At 39.8% G+C, this 21,678-nt stretch overlaps 1 protein-coding gene across 1 annotated transcript in view; it reads left to right on the forward strand.

Annotated features, from left to right (window-relative positions):
- Positions 1-21,678, forward strand: part of ADIPOR2 (adiponectin receptor 2) — a 93,379-nt gene that overhangs the window by 27,577 nt on the left and 44,124 nt on the right. The gene's annotated exons all lie outside the window — the stretch shown is intronic.

Genomic DNA, 21,678 nt, shown 5'->3' on the forward strand with positions numbered 1-21,678 from the left:
TCCTTTTTATGACTGAATAATATTCCATTGTATGTTTATACCACCTTTTGTTTATCTAGTCATCCATTGATGATCACTTGGGTGGTTCTACCTTTGGCTCTTGTGAATAAATGCTTTTGTGAACATTGGCTTACAGGTATCTGTTTGAATTCTTGCTTTCAGTTCTTTTGTAAATTCACCTGGGAGTGGAATTACTGAATTATATGGTAATTCTATTCTTAACTTTTTGAGGAACCTCTTACTGTTGTTTTTAATCATCATTGTCACCGTCATCATTTGGTGAAATGAGTTTGTTTTGGAAATTATTTTTGGTACCCTGTTGCTGTTAGCATTTATGATATGCATGTTTTTTTTTGGAAACTATGTGCATGATTTCCTACTCCTTACATTGAAATTTCTGGTGTGGAATATTAATTATAAATACTGTAGAGCTGGCCTTGCCTGCTTTTTTTTTCTTTTTTTCTTTTTTCCGTGTCCGGCAACGGATCGCAACCCTCAGTGTTGCCCCCGTACCGGACCGGGGACCGGGGACTGGCGACGGGATCGCAAGCCTCGGCGTTGCTCCCGCGCCTCGCTCAGCCAGTGAGTGGGAGCCGGTCTGTACGTGGGATCCGAACCCTCGGACGGGAGCGCTGCCGCGCTTCCCAAGCGGCGCACTATCCAGTGCGCCACCAGGCCGGCCCTTGCCTGCTTTTTTTTAAAAAAAAATTTAAATTTTTAGATAATTATAGATTCACATGCAGTTGTAAGAAATAATACAGAGAGATTCCCCCATTTCCTTTGCTCTGCTTCTCCCAAAGGTAAAATTTTGGAAAACTATCGTATATTACAAACATGATACTGACATTGATACAATCAAGATACAGAACATTTCTATCACCCCAAGGATCTTTCATGGTGCCTAGTTATAGTCACATCCACTTCCCTCCCGCTTCTACCCCTTCCTTATTAACTCCTGAAACCACTTAATTCTGTCATTTCAGGAATGGAATCATATAGTTTGCAACCTTTTGGGATTGGCTTTTTTCCTTTTTTTTTGTTGTTGTGGTAAAATACACATAACATAAAATGTACTATCTTAACCATTTTTAAGTGTACAGTTCTGTGGTATTAAGTACATTTATACTGTTGTGCAACCATCACCACTACCTGTCTCCAGAACTCTTCAACTTGCAAAATGGAAACTATACCCATTAAGTAATAACTCCCCATTCCCCCTAACTCCCAGCCCCTGGCAACCGCCATTCTGCTACTCTAAGTACCTCACAAAAGTGGAATCATACAGTATTTGTCTTTTTGTGACTGTTGGCTGGCCTATTTAGCAAAATGTTCTCGAGGTTCATCTATGTTTTAGCATATGTCAGGATTTCCTTCCTTTTTAAGGCCAAATGATATTCCATTGTATGTATATGTGACATTTTGCTTATCTGTTCCTCCATCAAAGGACAGTTGGGTTGCTTCCATATTTTAGCTCTTGTAAATAATGCTGCTATGAGCATGGGTGTACAGATATCTCTTGGATACCCTGCTTTCAATTTGTCTGAGTGTATACCCAGAAGTGGAATTACTGGATCAGAGGGTAATTCAATTTTTAATTTTTTGACCACACTGCCCACCCCACCCCCCATACTGTTTTCTACAGCTTGCCTGCTCTTCTAAAATTGAGAACAACAGAAAAATTAAAATCCTAAAATAGGTGTAGTAATATATTGTACTAATATAATCTGTCTTGGCGAGAAGCCCAAGTTAGCTATGGAGATATGGTATAATTTTCATTCCTTCTCTTTTTTTCCCCCAAGAGAATGGGATGTTCATTCATTCATTCATTCAAGAAATCTTTATTGAGTATCTACTGTGTATCAATTACAATTTGGGATTCAGCAGTGAACAAAACAGAAATGCTTGCCCCCATGGAGCCTACAAACTGTTGGTTTTTAAAAAATACCTTTAAAGTTAGAGTTAGATTTCTAGACCTGAAGTAGGGTTAGATTTCTAGACCTGAAATGTCAAACAATTAAGTTAATTTCTTCAGGTAGAGAAAATTGCTTTTGAGGAACCACTTAAGCAACCCTAGGTGCTTCTAAGCAACATCCTAACTTTACCTTATGGGATGCTATCTGAAGGAGAATGAAATCTAAGTATAGTGGGAATTTTAAATTTTCCATTGCTTTCCCATTAGAAAAGCAACCTGGTATGTGAGTATGTTTAACTGGGAGTGAAGAAGATCTCGGTTCCAGTCTTAAGCTCATCATCTGATGGTTGGTATTCTGGATTCTTCATTGCGATCCTTGCCTCTCCTCACTCCGTTCTGTAGCTCTTTTCTTTTTGTTTCTTTTCGTTTTATTTCTTTGTTTTAGGATTTTGTTCACTGTTGTATGAGGAACTATGCTAGTTTTTATGCTAATAATACCCAGTTCTCTTTTCAAGTTCATTCCCTCTTCCAAATTCCAGATTTGTGTTTCCTAGTGCCAGCCAAACATTTCCAAAACAAACTCATTATTGTTCCACTGTTAATTTGCTTCTCCCCTTTATCATCCCTTCATCTCAGCGAGTGGCATTGCTACACACCTAGCTGCCTAAACAGAAAAGCTGAGTCATCTGATTTCTTTCTGTTTTTCATTGACCCTCCCCACTCACCCAGTCATCCAAATGTTGATTCTCTTGAGTATATCTTGCATCTGTCCTTTGCTCTGTAATTTCTGAACAGGCCTTGCATTCCTTGTTTTGCATATGCTATTATTGTTACTGAAAGGCCAGGCTTGGCATGCTCTCTTGCACTAAACAAATGACTGGAAAGTGTAAAAGTTGGTGCAAAGATTGGAAAGTTTATTCAGATTACCGATACTAAACTAAATGTCTAACCAAGTAAACAAACAGAGGACTTTTTTAAAGTTAAATATTAATGTAATTGTTGGATCAGGATTTTTTTTCTTTCATTTTTTGTAAGCCATTAAATTTAATTTTTTTTTTTTTCCTTTTTGTCTTTTTTCGTGACCGGCAACGGATTGCAACCCTCAGTGTCGCGCCCATACCGGACCAGGACCGGCCACGGGATCGCAACCCTCGGTGTTGCCCCCGCCCCTCGCTCAGCCAGTGAGCGGCCGGTCTGTATGTGGGATCCGAACCCTCGGCGGGAGCACCACCACGCTTCCCAAACGGCGCACTATAGCAGTGCGCCACTGGGCCGGCCCTAAATTTAATTTTTAAAAGGTATCTTTCAAATACAGAAATTTACAAGTTGGGAAAGTATATTTCTAGTTAAATCATGTGTCTTTATTTTTGATTTGGAAAATTTGGTCAGTAAGCGTACAGTGGGCCTATTTTCATTTCTACTCAGGCATTATGGCTGCATGGAAAAAGCCCGAAGGACCTCATTTGAACTCTTCTTCCACTTACCAGCAATGAGACTTCGAGCAACCTGCTCAACCTCTGTGAGCCTTGGATTCCTCAGCTGCAGAAGTGAGATGTTGAATCTTTAAGGTTGTTATGGAGAATACGTGAGATAATGGGTATCTGACAACATATATTTATATTAAAAATAAATATAATTATTGCTGGCTGAAATGTAGCCTTATATGTCAGATTTTCAGAGCTTGAATACTTGTACTTCAGACACAGTTTAGGTACATCTCAGTGCACCTTTCATAGTTGAAGTTATTTGGTTTTGTTCTGTTTTGTTTTTTTTAAAGAAAGGATCCAAGATACTTGTGGAGGGTTTTTTTTTTTTTTAACAGTATTATTAATTTGTCATGTGGAAAATAGATATTTATTATCAGGCTTTAGGTTTTCTGATGAGTTGTGTTTCAAATTTAGTCAGTTTCCTCTATAGTTGGTACTTAGTTGTCTTCATGTTGTTATTTATTATAATTTCCAAGTTACCAAAAAAAAGATGTGTCCTTAAAGAAATGTTGGAAAGGACTATTCCAGTAAGTTGTTTGCTAATCTTCCTGTAATGCAAGAAACACAGTTTGTTGTACTCATAAACTGACTCAACAGCATTACTCTTGCTCCTTGCATATTCATACTTGCAATTTAAGGTTTGGTCAGTTATTACCTGTACAGTTGTCATATATCAAGTTGGTTTGTTTTGATAATTCATTCTTTCCTATTTTACATTTTAAGGCAGGGGTGTGAATAAATGTTAGAACATTTCCAGTACTTGATTTTAGTATTTCCACCTTTTAAGTTTTAATAATTTCTATGTTTTTTCCTTCACGTTGAATCAGAAAGGCTCTCTTTTCTTATTTTCTTTGTTTTAACTCATTTCTTGTTTTAGAGAAAACCAAACGTTCTTTTTTCCCTTTCCCCAGGGAATTTATATTTCCCTCTCCCTCTTACTTTTTCTTTCAATAGAGTCTGGCAGAATTCCAGAGCCTAAAAGAGTAAAATACTGAATAGGTAATTAAGTGCATTCTTTAGCCAGCAGAAACCACCTTATCTTGAATTGCTAGTAGTTTATGCTGATCTCCCTTTCACCTTCTTTTACCTTTTTGGGGGTGGATGAACCCCACCACTCAGAACTATCTGGCAGCTTTACACATGTTTATTAATGGAGCGGGTATGCTTAAGAGACAGATTTCCTTTTGTGTTGGATGAAGAAACCATTTTGGATATCTTTCTCTGTTGTGATGTAGCAAAGGAATATTTTTCTCAAAAATGAAAATTAATAGCTGCATTAATTAGTAACAACAAAAAGTTCGTCTCTGTTAAATATATTTGGGGTCAGGTCAGTTGTTTTCAAAGAATAACATTTCTTGGGTGAGTCACTCCATTCAGCAAAATTTCTTTTATATTAATTTTATATTGCCATAAAGATTTGGGGGGCAATAACTCTTACATAGTAAATTTTTTTTTTTTTTTTTTGTCTTTTGTCTTTTTCCGTGTCCGGCAACGGATCGCAACCCTCAGTGTTGCCCCCATACCGGACCGGGGACCGGCAACGGGACTGCAACCCTCGTTGTCGCTCCCACGCCTCGCTCAGCCAGTGAGCGGGAACCGGTCTGCATGTGGGATCCGAACCCTCGGGCGGGAGCGCCGCCGCGCTTCCCAAGCGGCGCACTATCCAGTGCTCTGTTAAATATATTTGGGGTCAGGTCAGTTGTTTTCAAAGAATAACATTTCTTGGGTGAGTCACTCCATTCAGCAAAATTTCTTTTATATTAATTTTATATTGCCATAAAGATTTGGGGGGCAATAACTCTTACATAGTAAATTTTTTTTTTTTTTTTTTGTCTTTTGTCTTTTTCCGTGTCCGGCAACGGATCGCAACCCTCAGTGTTGCCCCCATACCGGACCGGGGACCGGCAACGGGATTGCAACCCTCGGCGCTGCTCCCGCACCTCGCTCAGCCAGTGAGCGGGAACCGGTCTGTATGTGGGATCCGAACCCTCGGGCGGGAGTGCCGCCGCGCTTCCCAAGCGGCACACCATCCAGTGCGCCACCGGGCCGGCCCTTACATAGTAAATTAAAAAAAAATTTTTTTATTTTAAAGGGGCAGTAATACAGTCAAAAGAGGAATTTTAATTTTAAGTCAAAGAATAATAAAATATAATTACTTCAGAAGACAACTGAGAATTTACTGTGTGCCAGGAACCGTACTTGGCTCTGAAGATACAAGATCATTCATGTACTGCTCTCAGTTTTTATGTCTTTGCTTGTAGTCTAGTGGAAGACCACTGGTAAGTAAGAAGCAATGAGTGGAAGGTGTCATAATGATAGGTGCACAGGAAACCATGATATCACACAGAGGTAATCCCCCAGCTTGAGAAGCTTCCTGGAGGAGGTAAGAATGCCTGACCTGAGTTCTTAAAAAGAATTCAACCCTAAGGTTGAGATAGAGTACTCAAGGAAGAGACCTTTCCACTCTGACCTCTGCCTGATCTTGTTGGAGAGGGAATGGCTGGGGCTCACTGAATGGCAGAGAAGTTGCTGTGGTGGTGAGCTGGCAGGACTTGTTGGAAATATGTCCTCTGGAATTTACTGAAAATTCACTCTTCAGGGTACTGGTGAAAGCCGTAGGATCCTGCCAAGTGAGCACACCAAGAAACAAAACCTTTTTCTCCTGCACATTTCTGTAGTGCTCTGTACTGACTAAACTTATCATGGCTTCTGTCAAAGGAAAAATATTTGAAGAGCCTGTATTATTTTCACAGCGTAGGCAAAAAGGGTGAATTTGGAATGGAGAGGCAAGAAGTTGATAAGCAGCATAGACCACCTCATTGGTAACTCAACTTTCATTACACCTTTGATGTGTAGAATACATCAAATAATGATTGAGAAAGAAATCCGTATCTGTCAGGTTTTTCAAGGTTGGGAACCTTAGGAGCAAGTGCTCTTTGGAGGATCTCATTTCATTTTCTGTTTGGGAGTACTGTATATATGGAACTTGATAGATTGGAGATATCCTTTCCAGAGTAAAAGCTTGAAACAGATTTTGCAAAGTGTTTCTGTGTTGGTTTGCTTTAGGGATCTAGGATTTTTCAAATTCCTTTACACTTGGCAGTAAAAATTCACAAATTAGAGTAATTTTTCATGTTTTTAGTCATTCTAAGGTTCTAGAAGCACTTTAAGTTGATTTTGTTGAGAAATGGGATTAAGCAGGCTTTTATTATATTAGGTGTTTATAAAGATGATTTAAAAAATTTTTTTTCAGTTATTTCAATTTTATGGTCTATTTATTAGTTTCTTATTTGCTACAGTAACAAATTGCCACAGTTTTAGTGGTTTAAAGCCATAGGGATTTATTATCTTACAGTTCTGAAGGTTAGAGGTCTGACATAGGATCTCATTGGGCTAAAATCAAGGTGTTATTGTTAGCAGGGTTAATTTCCTTTCTGGAGGCTCTTTTGTTTCTTTGCTTTTTCCAGCTTTTAGAGACCCTTCCAGCACCACTGCAGCTCTCTGTGTCTCTAAATTCTTTTGCTTTCTTTTCCACTTGTAAGGACCCTTGTGACAACATTAGGCCCACTGGATAATCCAGTCACCTGATTAGCAACCTTAATTACATTGGTAACCTTACATACTTTGCCATGTAATGTAACATACTTACAGGTTCCAGGAATTAGCATGTGGACATCTTTGGAGGACCATTGTTTTGCTTAAAACAATTTACGTACCTTACAGTTCTTTTTTTTTTTCCTTTTTGTCTTTTTTTTACTGACCGGTAACGGGATTGCAACCCTCGGTGTCGCGCCTGTACCGGGGACCGGCAACGGGATCGCAACCCTCAGTGTTGCGCCCACACCGTGCTCAGCCAGTGAGCAGGAACCGGTCTCCACATGGGATCCGACCCCTCGGCGGGAGCGCTGCCGCACTCCCAAGCGGCACACTATCCAGTGCGCCACTGGGCCGGCCCTTACAGTTCTTTTAAAAAGAAGAAAACTTTTAGGTATGGCAATTCAGGTCTGATTTGGCAAATCAAAAAAAAAAAAAAAAAAAAAAAAAAAGGAAATCAGCTTTCCTATTTCTGTCTTTGAGGTTGAAAATTTTGTTCTGTGAAAAGGAGATACTTTGTCACCTTTTTCTGATATGCCAATGAGTTTCTCACTAGGGGATGATTCCACTATGCCTTTTGTGTTCTTTTGCATTTTCATTTTGAAAATGGGGGATAATTTTTTTTTAAAGAGTTAAAATAAGGGTTACCATGTAATGGAGTTTGGATGTGTTGTTTCCTCTAAAACTTATGTGGAAATTTATTCCCAATTTGGCAGTTTTGGAAACTGATTGAGTCATGGGGGCGGATCCCTCGTGAATGGATTAGTGCTCTCCCTGGGGAGGGGGAGGATTAATGAGTGAGCTCTTGCTTATTTGTTCCTGTGAGAGCTGGTTGTTTAAAAAGACCCTGGCATTTTCTCTCTTCTCTCTCTTGCTTCCGCTTGCCATGTGATCTGCTTGTACGTGCCGCCTGCCTGCCTGCCACTTTCCGCCATGAGTAGAGGCAGCTTGAGGCCCGTGCCAGATGCAGCTGTCCCAGAATCGTAAGCCAAATAAACCTCTGTTCTTTTATAAATTACCCAGTCTCGGGTATTTCTGTTGTGGCAACACAAAATGGACTGATATACCATGTTTGTGATCATTGTGATGTAATGTAAGGAAAGAAGGCATCTGGAAACAGTTATAGAATTGTGGCCTCAGGTAGTGTTACAAATTTTGTTATGTGGTCACTTGCCTCCTTTTTAGAAAATCTTTGTTAAATCAGAATGTAATGGTCTTGTGTTTCTCTATGTCTGGTTCTTGGTACTTACTAGCCACCCTAGGACATGTTATTTGATCAGTCATTTTCAATAATTTTCTTTTGTTGGCTTCCTCATGGTATGAGAAGAAATATAATTTATGGAAGAATGTTAATTTTCTCAGGCTTAATAAAGATGGATGAAAACTCTTCAGGACAGAATAAACCCAAGTGTGACAACTTTTTGTTCTACTATAATTTACATAGTTTTGTAGACAGAGATAGATGCATGTATTTCCAATTTGTTAATTGTTGCTATGTGGGGAAGCGTTAAGATTTCCCCTCTGTAAAATGGAGGTGATAAAGTAAAACTGTTGCCTTAGGGCAGGGTTGGCAAATTAAATCGCCCCTGGTTTCCTGTCTGTTTTTGGTATGGCTCATAATTGGTTGGTTATTTACTTAGTTTTAAAAATAATGTTTTGGGGCCGAGCCCGTGGCGCACTCGGGAGAGTGCGGCGCTGGGAGCGCTCACTGTGGGTTCGGATCCTATATAGGGATGACTGGTGTGCTCACAGTGCTCACTGGCTGAGCGCGGTGTGGCCAGTCTCAAAAAGGACAAAAAAAAATGTTTTGTTATATATGAATAAAAATTATATGAAATGCAAATTTTAGTGTTCATAAATAAAGTTTTATTGGAACACAACCATGCTCATTCATTTACATATCATCTATGGCCACTTCTGTGCTATAGTAGCAGAATCAAGTAGTTTGTAGGAGAGATCTTTTGTGGCCCACAAAACCTAAAATATTTACTATCTGGCCTTTTACAGAAAAAGTTTGTTGACCCTTCTTTATAAGTGTTATGAGCACTCTAAGTGTTAACTTCACACATGCTCTTGAAGCACCTTCCTCAAACTGCTTATTAGATGGTTAAAAATTAAATTACAGGTGGCTATATAAAGGGTTATGACAGTGTCTCCTACTAGTGGTAAACTTTCTGTAGAAAAATGATAAAATAATGTGCTATACCATTGAAAGCCAAGTATATCAGTTTGCTAGGGCTGCCAGAAAATACCACAGACTGGGTGGCTTAAATAACAGAGACTTATTTTTTCACAGTTCTGGAGGCTAGAATTCCAAGATCAAGGTGTCAGCAGGTTTGGTGTCTCCTAAGGCCTCTCTCCTTGGCTTGCAGATGGCCACCTTTTCTCTTTGTCCTCACATGGCCTTCCCTTTGGGCATGCATTTCTGGTGTCTCTTCCTCTTAAAAAACCATCCTCGGTCATATTGGATTAGGGTCTTACCCTGATGGCTTCATTTAACCTTTTAACCTTAATTACCTCTTTAAAGTCCCTATCTCCAAATACAGTCACATTCTAAGGTACTGGAGTTAGGCCTCAACATGTGAATTTTAAGGGAATACAGTTCAGTCTACTACACAAAGGAATTTGTAATGGAAACTTTTTTCATTTCTTCATTAAGCAAATCTTGAGGGTATGCTGTGTGATAGACTTTGTTCTAGACATGCGTGGTGAACAAGACAGACGGTTTGCTATTTAAGGAGCTGAACGTTACATGGGAGAAAATAGGCAATAAAAAGGAAAACAAATAATTGGCTATGGAGGAAATTAAACATTATAATGTATTAGGAGTGACTAGCGTGGAGGATGAGGTAATGCTGTTTTATTTATTTGTTTTTTTCGTGGTTTTATTTGTTATTTAATATTATTTTTTTACATTCTATGCTGTTGTTGTGGAGCAGTTGGGAGGGAGAGGGAGAGGGGAAGGGGAAGGAAATGGGATGGAAAAAGGAGGAAGGAGGAATGGTGGGATTGAGGCCTGTGGCAACCCCCTCATTCCTACTGGGAAGGCCAGGGGGCTTCCAGCAGTGGCTTGGTCATTGCCAGGCTGGATGCAGATGTCACAGGGATGGGGCAAAAACCCTCGTCCTCCACCATCCCAGCTCGGTAATCCAGGGCCCTTCTTGCTGTGGCTTGGTGGTCATTGCTGGGCTAGATATGCGTGTCAGGGAGGCATGGCTGAGGCCTGAGGCCTGAGGCCCTGCACTGCCGTGGCTCCTAGAGTCTGGGGTGCTTCCTGCAGTGGCTCGGTGGTCATTGCTGTGGTGGTTGCGTGAGTCAGGGGGGTGAGACCAAGGCCCTCGGCCCCCACCCTTGGGACTTGGTTGCGGGCATCGGGAGCAATGGCTGAGGTCCCTGGCCCTCCTCGCTTTCTGGCTCTGTAGCCCAGGGGATGTCTGGTCCTTCTAAGTTTATAGGTATTCTTTGGTGAAATGAGACCTTTCCTAGTTAATATCTCCGGTTGTGGGTACTTTGTTTTTTCTTCCAGTTCTGTGTTAGATTATTTGCTGTTCCCATCACTTAAACTCTGCACTGGAAATAATTTGTTGTCTTTTGCTTACTTCTAAGGTGGGGGAGCTTCCTGTAGGGACCAGTACTTGAGCTCTGTGGTTGAGCTAAATTGCTGCTTTGCGGGCCGGCCCGGTGGCACACTGGAAAATGCGCCGCTTGGGAGCGCGGCGGCGCTCCCACTGAGGGTTCGGATCCCATGTGGAGACCGGTTCCCGCTCACTGGCTGAGCGTGGTGCGGGCGCAACACCGAGGGTTGCGATCCCGTTACCGGTCAGTAAAAAAGACAAAAAGGAAAAAAAAAATTGCTGCTTTGCTGCTGATTCCCTAGGGAAGGCTTTTTGTGCATCTCAGGTTTTAATGGTTGACTTTATTTTTATTTATTCATTTATTTATTTTAAAAGATGACCAGTAAGGGGATCTTAACCCCTGATGTGATGTTGTCAGCACCACGCTCTCCCAAGTGAGCTAACCGGCTATCCCTATATAGGGATTCGAACCAGTGGCCTTGGTGTTATCGGCACCATACCTCTCCCAAGTGAGCCATGGGCCAGCCCTAATGGTTGACTTTATAGGAACTTCTGGGTCTAGCGAAATCCGGTGCACCTGGGTTGTGTAGAAAATCTGGTCTGGGCCTGAGTCTTTTCATCAAACTGCACCTCACACAATTCTATATACCTGACCAGTCTCCTCTGACTAGTGCTACACTGATTGGGGGGCAGATCAACTGTTCTTGCTGTGCCCCACTTTTCCTCTGGCCACTGCCCCTGTTCCAGACACTTCTCATGGGATGGGCTGTGCTCCAGTCCATAGCAATGACTCACTGGCCTCTAAGTGGCTCCTTTTTTTCAGTTGCTGTGGCTCCTTGCTCCAGTGTGGGTCCACAGGAACCCTATTAGTGGTCTTGCTGGCCTGGGGGCCACCAAGGCCCTCTTCTCTCTGGCTGCCTCCAAGCAACTTCATCTGAAGGGCACAACTGTGGCTTTTGCCACCTCCTGCTCTGTGTGCTCAGCAGCTCCAGCCTGGAAGCAGCCAGGATTTGAAATGGTCAGAGCAGTTTTTTCTTTCTCTCATTGTGGCTTGTCCTGCCTTCATGAACTCCGTAGGTCTCTTCTCCTCTTCCCCTGAGCTCTAGTGGCCCCAGCTTGTCTGTTGTTGCTTTTTTGTAGTTATAAATTGGTTGATTTATGGGAGAGAGTGATGTTGGGGACCGTCTATTCTGCCATCTTGACTGGAAGTGAGGTAATGCTGTTTTGGATAAGGGTGGTCAGGTAAGGGTTCCTGAAAAGGTGACCTTTCACCTGAAAGCTAAATGGTAAGGGATAGCTAGTTAGTTAAATGCCCAGTCTATTTCTAGGTCCTGATGCTGATCAAGATTGTTATGGAAAAGGACCCAAAGAATAGTGAAGATTGGTGGGGAAGACTCATGAAGGGCCTTGTGGAGATTGTGGTAAAGATTTTGGTTTTCCTTTGCACAAGGAATGAAATTGACCGGAGGTATTTTAGCAGGAGAGTGACATGATTTTTCTGTTTGAAAGAGCACTTTGGCTGTTATATAAAAGAGAAGAGACTGTATGTACGAGAATAGAAGATGGGGAGACAGGTTTATCAGAGTATTCTAGGTCAGAGATTTTGGTGGCTTGGCCTAAGGTAGTGGCAAGGAAAAAGAAAAGAAATGGAAAGAATTTGAGAGATATATTGGAGGTAAAGTCCATAGTATTTACTAATAGATTTGGCATGGAGATTTGGGAAGACGGAGGAATATCTTTGGCAATAACGTTGAGTAGTGCTGTTCACTATGGCAAGTAAACCTAGAGTGTTAGCAAATTAGATGATTGCTGTAGCAAGTAGCAGAATATAATTTAGAAAGGTAAAGTCTTCATTAAATAGGAAAACATAAGGCAAATAAACAGTGCTATGGCATAATTCGGTGTGCAGCTGACAGGGTTATAGCTACTAGAAAACCCGTAGGGAAGTCCTAGTTTGCCAGAAAGTATGCCTTTGGGACAAATAACCTGTTTGGAACTAAAGAGCCCTGGAGGATATTATAAAATAATAAATGTCAGGTTTAATGGAATGACTGTATATGGTGTTAATGATTTTCTTTAGAGCTAGAGTTCTTTATTCCAAGGTAAATGTTTTTTAAAGTGGACCAGACTTTTGTCAAAGTGGACACGGTGAATAAAATAAGTAAAGATGAATAGAACAGATTAAGACTGTCCTCTTGAAAATTTGAACTTTTCTTAGTCAAGAAGAATTTTATGATTGTTGAATTCTCAATGAGGAATTAGAGTTGTGAGATCTGGATCTGGCTTTTACTAGTTTTTTCTGTGGTTAGATCTTGACTCTGAGCCTCAGGTCCCCATCCGTAAGACAGGTATCTAAATAGATGGCTAATTTTAGAAGAGAAAAAGCATTCACAGCTGCACAGTAATTCTGGGTTTTGAATGGAATATAGTCATCCCTCAGTCTCTTGGGAGATTGGCTCCAGGACCTCCCACGGATACCAAAATCTGCAGTGCTGAAGTCCCTGATATAAAATGGTATATATAATATTTGCATATCGCTTATGCATATCCTCCTGTATACTTTAAATCATCTCTAGGTTACTTATAATACTTAATATAATTGTTAATGCTGCATTGTGTAGGGAATGATGACAGGAAAAAAGGTCGTACGTGGTCAGTGCAGATGCAATTTTTTTCCAAATATTTTTGACCTGTGGTAGGTTGAATCCACTGATGTGGAACCCATGGATGCAGAGGGCTGGCTGTATGCAAAAATAAGGCGAGTGTGATAGCAGCCTTCTTTATTTCAGGATTATGAGGTTGATTTTTGTTTTTTTCTTGTGAAGAATTGGAAATTGATGGGTTTAGTCATGTTACTTTCTTATTAAGGGGAGAATATAGTCATTCTAAAGACAATTTGCAAAGTATAGCTCTTTGAGAATCATATTTTAAAATTTGCTTGTATAAGAAATTTTATGACAGTTCTAATTTGTGTCAAGTGGCTTTGGCAGGCGATAGCTCAAATTCTATAAAACATATAATTCAAATTTCCAGGTATTGTTATTAATGAGTTATCTTGAACTGTTAAAACTGAAAATCAATCACTTATGTTGATTCCTATCTTCATCTAATGGTCTGGCTTAAGAGAGCTGTATGTGATGAATAGGCTTTTCTATGCTATCTATAAGAATAAGGAGATAAAATAACAACTCTTTTTTAAAAATTTATTAAGAAAGAAGTATATTTGGTTCATGATTTTGCAGCAGCCACATGTGGCATGGGCCTCAGGCTGCTTCCACTCATGGCAGGGAGTGGCACGCAGCTGGTGGGTGCAAAGAGATCACAGGGCGAGAGAGGAAGCTATTGATTTCTCTTTATTACATTAAAAAATATGACTTTTGGGGTTGTCATTTCATGATCAGCATTTTTATTTTTTATCTTTTTCAGATTGTGCCATTGTGAATATGTGTCCCAACCAAGGGATGAGACCAATAGTCATGTTTAACTCTTAAATTAATATTGAATAGAGGTTATAGGATGGTCTTTATCTAAATGCAGAAAGGAATGTTTAATTTACCATTATGTTTTGTGTGGGATAAAATGCTTGGAAATTCTTAAAAGGTGCCTTATACCTAATGTTTCTGGTAGTACAAAACAGTACAAAAGCACTGTTTGTAATGCTTGGAACTATTTTTATTATTTGCTAATCTTTAAGATTGAAAAACTCATTTTATATTTGTCTTGGGATAGATATATGCAGTACAAAATTCAAAAGCTACTAAAGGATATACAGTAAAAAGGTAATCTCCCTATCTTGTTTTCACTTTGCATTTTCTTTTCTCATCTTTCTGATGGATTAAAATAAAAAAGTGATCCCACTATTTGCTGTCAGTAAGAGACTTACTTTAGATCTAAGGACACACATAGGTTGAAACTGAAAGGATTGAAAAAGATGCTCCATGCAAATAGTAACCAAAAGAGAACTGGGGTGGCTTACCTAATACAAGACAAAATAGTCTTTAAGTCAAAAACTATTACAAGAGACAAAGAAGGACATTACGTATTAAGAAAGGGTCATCACACCAAGAAGATATAATCATTATAAACACATATGCACCAAATGTCAGAGCTTCAAAACTTATGAAGCGAATATTGACAGAATTGAAGAGAGAAATAGACAGCTCTAAAATAATTGTTGGAGACTTTAATATCCCACTTTTAATAATGGATAGAATAATGCGACAGAAGATTAATAAAGAAATAGAGATTTGAACACCGCCGTAAACCAATCATACCTAACAGATATGTGCAGAACACTCAACAACAGCCCATTTTTATCAAGTGCATATGGAACATTCTCCAGGATAGACCATCTGCTAGGCCATAAAATTAGTCTTAATCAATTGAAGATTGAAATTATACAAAGGATCTTTTCTGGTCACAATGGGATGAAAGTAGAAATAAAAGAAGGAAAACTGCAATATTCACAAATATGTGGAAATTAAACAACATATTCTTAACCATTGGGTCAAAAAAGAAATCGCAAGGGGAACTAGAAAGTATCTTGAACAAACGAAATAAAAGCACAATACATCAAAACTTAGGGGATGTGGTATACATGTTTTATACAATCAAGTTTTAAACCAGTTAAGAGAAGAAAGGAAAAAAAAATACATGTTTGTATAATGTTTTGTAATTACATAATTTCCTTTATAGGTTCTCTTTTTCTTGGGGGGGGGGGGTTGTAGATTCAGATTTCTAGGTGAGGTCACTTGCTTTCAGGTGTTAGTATTTTTTTTTTCCTTTTTGTCTTTTTTCGTGACTGGTAACAGGATCGGAACCCTCGGTGTTGCGCCCGTACCGCGACCAGCACCGGGATCGCAACGCTCGGTGTCGCGCCCACACCGCGCTCAACCAGTGAGCGGACCGGTCTCTATATGGGATCCGACCCCTCGGCGGGAGCGCCGCACTCTACCGAGTGCGCCACCGGGCCGGCCCAGGTGTTAGTATTTTAAGGTGGGTTTGCCAGCAACAGAAAAGTTAATTTTAGTTTTTGTCATTTGTTTTGATTTTTTTAAATCTGGGAAACTTTTTATTTCACCTTTATTTTTGAAAGATAGCTTTGCTAGATGTGAGATTCTTTGTTGACAGGTTTTTTTTTGAGCACTTGAGTATGTTATCTCATACATACTGTCTGAGAAGACATACTGTCTTCTGTCTGTCATCATTTCTGTTGAGAAGTCAGCTGCTAATCTTGCTGGGTTTCATTTTAAATAATGAGTCATTTTTCTTTCACTGTTTTCAAGATTTTCTCCTTGCCTTTGACTTTCAGCATTTTTACTATGAGACAGGCTGGATGTCTTTGCATTTATCGTAGTTGAAATTTATTGAATTTTCTGTATGTGTAGTTTATTGTTTTCAATAAATTTGTGAAGTTTTCAGCTGTTATTTCTTTGAATCTTTCCCCCCCCCATTCCTTTCTTTCCTCTCCTTTTGGTACTCCCATTATGCATATGTTGGTGTACTTAATGGTGTCCCGCATATCTTGAAGACTCTCTTCATTTTACTTCATTCATTCACTTTGTCCTTTGGTTTGCGTAATCTTTATCATTCTGTCTTCAAGTTTACTTATTCTTTATTCTGCAAGTATACTGTTGAGCCCCTCTAGTAATTTTTAAAATTTCAGTTATCATACTCTTCAACCCCCTAATTTCCTTCACTTTTTAAGTCATAGTTTCCTTTAGTTCTATGAACATATTTATAATGGCTACTTAAAAGTCTTTTTCTGATAAATTCAACATCTGGTCTCTCACTGGCATTTTCTGTTGCCAGCTTTTTTTTCCCTGGTGTATGGGCTATACTTCCCAATTTCTTTACATGCCTTATAATTTTTTGTTGGAAACTGGACATGTTAGATAATACATTGTAGCAACTCTGGGTACTAGTCTCCCCTTCCTTAGAGGGCTTGTTATTGTTATTCACTTTTTTATTTGTTCAGTAATTGACTGGATTATTTTAGTGAAGTCTGTTTCCCTCCCCAGTGTTCAGCCTCTGATACTGTACCTTGGGAAGGTGTCATTTTGGATATGCCCTCAGTCACCCTGGGATGATAGTGCTTTTGGTAGGGCTGTCTTTCTGTCTTTCCTGTATCACACCCAGCTAGTAAGTTGTTCTACAGAATAATCCATATTCTGGCTTTTTTGAAGAAATTGTTTCTGAGGTCATTGTTTAATTTTTGTTCTGATTCTACTAGATAACTTATTCCCTGGTTGTTTTCTGCAAACTAACTTACGGTTTAGCCTGTATGTTGATTCTTCTCTCAATTGCTTGTATCTTGATTCTCGTCCCAATTGCCTTTCAACCCACACGGTTCTTTAAAGCGCCTTTAGCCCTGTGTTGCAAATGAAGTCAGGTGCTTTGGGAAGACATTAAAAGCTATCTGGTTTTTTTGCTTGTTTGTTTACCTGCTTATTTCTCCAGGCAAAATTTCTGAGCCTGGGCTCTAGAGGTGTGGAAGTAGGAACAATGACAAGTTTCTCTCTGAGTGACAGCCCCACTCCAGGAGATTCCGTAGGCAGTAGCTTGAGGTTATCCTGGTGTGGAACCACTATCTCATGAGCTGTGTCAAGAATGAACAGAGCTCCATTATTTTTTGTGTGCCATGCCCAAGGTAGAGGCTCCATTCCACAAGTGGAGGCTAGGCGGAAGAAGGGAGCCCCTACTTCTAAACGATGCTCACCAAGGAGTCAGCCTCAGCAGCAGGTAGCGGGAAAGAATGAGAAACATTGATGTTCTGCTCCTCTGGGGAAGAAACCCCTCATCTGTGTGCAGGGGGCAGAGGGAGCCCTGTGTTCTTGCCTCTAGCAGTCTGAGTGGAGTCTTGCTTTTCTGAGCTGGGAGGGGGTGGGAGGAAGAAAAAAGTTCAAATACCACATACTCTTGCCTTTCTCACTGAGTTTTCATAGATGTTCTTGAATAGATGTTTCTTCACTTGCTGCCTACCCTAAGGACCATTTCCAGAGGTTTTTAGTGGTTGGGTTTTCATAGCTTTCCCCAGTTTCCTTGGAGATTAGACTAGTGGAGCTCCTCACACTGTCATACCAGAAGTCAATCTCCTCGCTGCTCCTGTTTTTTACTTTAGTCATCCTGATTAGGTTTGTTGTGATATCTTCTTGTGGTTTTAATTTGCATTTCCCTGATGGATAATGATGTTGAACACCTCTTCATGTGATTTTGGTGTTCTTTAAGGTGTTCTAGGATGAGGGTGTTCTGTTTTGTTAGATCTGTGGGAACCTGAGGGTTGACGATAAATGCTTTTTCCTTCAACAGTTCTATTGTTGAAACTAAAATATATTGATGGACCTTCCTGTTTTAGTATAGAAGGGTTCTTTGAAGATTTTACAGTGCTTTATTTTCTTCATTCTTATTTTACTGTACTTGTAAATTTAGAAATCATTGATGATGGGAATGTATATTGATCTCAGGACTTTCCTAGAAATTGACTTTCTTATTTTTTAAAATTTTAATGAGAATCCTTAAGAATTTATTTAGGAAAGCTTACTTCTTGTCATTTGCTTTCTTTTTCTGAGTTGAGGGTTAAAAAACAATTCTTACTGGGCCGGCCCGGTGGCGCACTGGATAAGTGCGCCGCTTGGGAAGCGCGGCGGTGCTCCCACCCGAGGGTTTGGATCCCACATGCAGACCGGTTCCCGCTCACTGGCTGAGCGAGGCGCGGGAGCAGCACCGAGGGTTGCAATACCGTTGCCGGTCCCCGGTCCGGTAACTCACAGGCCTCTTATTTTCTAGGATGGGAAACTCTATAAAGAAAGGCATTAGTGGAAGAAGTATGTTAGCAAAACAAACATCTGGGCCCAAAATCAAAAGGAAAAGAAAAAGAAAGAAGGTATTCTGATCTAAGCAATGTCAGCTCTACATGATGTAGAAAGGAAAAGATCTACTTTAAAGCGGGTTAATGGGCCGGCCCGGTGGCGCACTGGATAAGTGCGCCGCTTGGGAAGCGCGGCGGTGCTCCCACCCGAGGGTTTGGATCCCACATGCAGACCGGTTCCCGCTCACTGGCTGAGCGAGGCGCGGGAGCAACGCCGAGGGTTGCGATCCCGTTGCCGGACACGGAAAAAGATAAAAGACAAAAAAACAAAAACAAAAAAAAAAAAACAATTCTTACTAACAAAGCATTCCATTTATATTCTCATAAATGAGCAGCACTCCTCCATATATAGCTCCGGCTTATGAGAAGTTGGGTGTGCTCATATTTCACGAATACTTTTAAGAAGCTTTATTCTCCTTGCTACAGTTTGAGAATGAAGATCCTGATTCTATAGTTGTGATGTAAAACAATTGAGTTTAGGGTTCAGGTTCTTAACTGTTTTTCCCCCATGCACATGAACTTCATGAGGTCCAGAAAGACCTGGGTATAAATATCAGCTGCCTCCTCTTTTTAATCCTAATGATCTTGAATAAGTTACTTAATAGCCGATTCTCAGTTTCCACATCTGTTAAATGGGGGATAATAATACCTCAGAGGGCTGTATTTAAGGATTATGTGAGATACACATGTAAATGAAACAGTAAGGCGAGGCCTGTGAACCAAACTGACTCCATTTTCCCTGCAGAGGACACTTTGTTACTTTTCCACTCCTCAGTCATGAGGCCCCTCAGGCACATGATTACCCCTTGGGCTGCCCTGACAAAACAGACTAAGAGAGGAAACATATTTACTGAGTGTCAAAACCCCTCCCCAAGGCTTGTTTACTATAATTGTAAAAGTTACAGATTAATTTTAAGACCCCTTTGGAATTCCCACCTGCGCACAAAGCATCTAGGTGACTGCTTCAATGACTCGCCTGGGGTGACAATGATGAACACCACTGCCTACTGAGCATGCACCCATGATGCAACCAGGAAGAACAGAGCGGACCACCACCAGTGACGCTGGCCTGCCACCCCTTAACTCCTTTCCCTATAAAAGTCCCTGAACAGCTCCCCTGGGGTGGGGGAGGGGGGCGCTAGCTTTACTGTCACTACCGCCTTATACATAAGTCTATTTCCTCTTTTAATAAAGCGTTGCTTGCTTTACTGTTGGGTACATTGTTCATTTCTATGACTTTGGAATCCAAGAGCCTAATTTAATCACTGGCAAAAATTGGAAAGCTTTGGGCACCCTTTATTCTCTTTACCTTTCTCTGCTTTTTCTGAGCCCTCTTCTGCTGTTTGGTTGGATTGTATCCACTTCTGTATAGGCACACCCTGGAGGGCTCCCAGCTATGCTTTGTTTCTGATTTTCTGAGCCCTCTTCTGTTTGGCTGGATTGTATCCCCTTCTGTATAGGTGCACCCTGGAGGGCTCCTGGCTATGCTTTCTCTGATTTGAATCTAGTTGATACTTTTCTTCTTTATGCTGAAAACAGTGGGGAGAACTGCTTTTATCAGTTACTGTTAATGGAATAGGTTGGCCCCGCCAATTAGGACTAGGCTAAACTGGACCCCACTGCTCCTCTTTTCTCTTTGTTTGCTAGGTTAGACATTTAGTTGAGTACTGGTAATCTGAATAAACCTTCCAATTCTTGCATCAACTTTTGGACTTTCAGGTCATTTGTTTAAGGCGAGAGGGCAAGCCGAGCCTGACCTTTCGGTAACATAAATACATTTGTTGATCCAGTATAATGTTAGCTGCTTCTTTGAAAACAAATGTAGTCACTATTTTAATGACTGCTAAGTATTCTATTGTTTGGGTGTGAAATAGCTTTGTAATAGCTAAATAATTAAGCTAAATATTTAGCTAAATAGCTAAATAATTAAGTAAATGTAAACTATTAGTATCAGTTTCCTCTTTCAGAAATGAGCATTAGTAGCATAATGTATAATCTCAGTAGTTTAATGTGCTTTCTCAGACCTTTAAGTGGTAGGTACATGCCCAGATTTGGGGATCCTTAAAGATTTGTGTTTGTTATTGCTCCATAAACTTCATAAGCCCCCAGAGAAATCCTCCAGCAAACTCACATGATTTATGAAACTAACATTTGGCTAATTGTTAGTCTGTATATCCATATACATGCATATAAAATACACCTCTGACCTCTTTATGGTATCTAGGCCTGCCCACTTTGCCCTTCTCCTTTTCTCCTTTTAAATCTCATGGGATTTAATAACATACATGTACCCTGGTCTCTTCCTATTTAGTGATAATCTCATTTGCCTGTGCAACTGATTGTTTAAGCTTGTGTGCTATGAGTTAAGAGGTAGAGTGCCAGGGACTTGAAAGGATTGAACTCCTAGAAAATTTACTTACTGCAGTATGGTTTAGAGAGATATTGATGATTTCTGAAAGTGTTTTTATCACTCAAGAACGTTGAAATATCACCTATCTAATGTTCGTTAAACATTTATGTGTATAGTACTTTTTGAGAGTTCAGTTGGATATAAAAAGAATATGCTCTGGTCGTGAGTTTCTTACCTTCCAAAGTAGTCTAGAGTTTAAACAACTCAAAATGTTGAAATGTTAGACATTAAGCATTTTGAATGCAAAACATTATCAATAGGTGCTATATCTATTTAGAGAATTTGTCCTATTTAATTTATACAAAGTATAGTAAATTTTGGTTTCCTCACCTGTGAAATAGAAATAAAAATACGCTATGGAGTTATTGTGACGTTTAAATAAGATTGGTTATTTAAAACCTAGCTATAATGTATATACTTAACATATATTCTTTCTACAGTTAAGTATATTTTAAATTGAAAAAGTAATATGATATACGGTTTTAAAAAAAATGCATGCAGAACAAAGTGAATAGTAAATTTTCTTCACTCTGGACTCTAGATTCTTCCCTATGTACTTCTGTACAAAAGCATGGTTTTCCAGTGATTATTCTATGTACATATACACTTATATGATTTTATATTTTTATAACATATAAGTGGGAACATATATATGTTGTCATGTGTCCTGCTTTTTTCCCCACCCTATTTAAAAATAGATTTTGATAATCTTTCCTATCAGCAAATACTTGTATAGGTTTTTTTATACATTATTCTTTTACTATTCTTAATGACTGCTAGTTATTCTATTGTTGAATGTATATAACTGATATCTTCTCCCAGCACTCATTTAA

The sequence above is a fragment of the Galeopterus variegatus genome, unplaced genomic scaffold (assembly GCF_000696425.1).
Source record: "Galeopterus variegatus unplaced genomic scaffold, G_variegatus-3.0.2 Scaffold784, whole genome shotgun sequence".
NCBI lineage: Eukaryota > Metazoa > Chordata > Mammalia > Dermoptera > Cynocephalidae > Galeopterus > Galeopterus variegatus.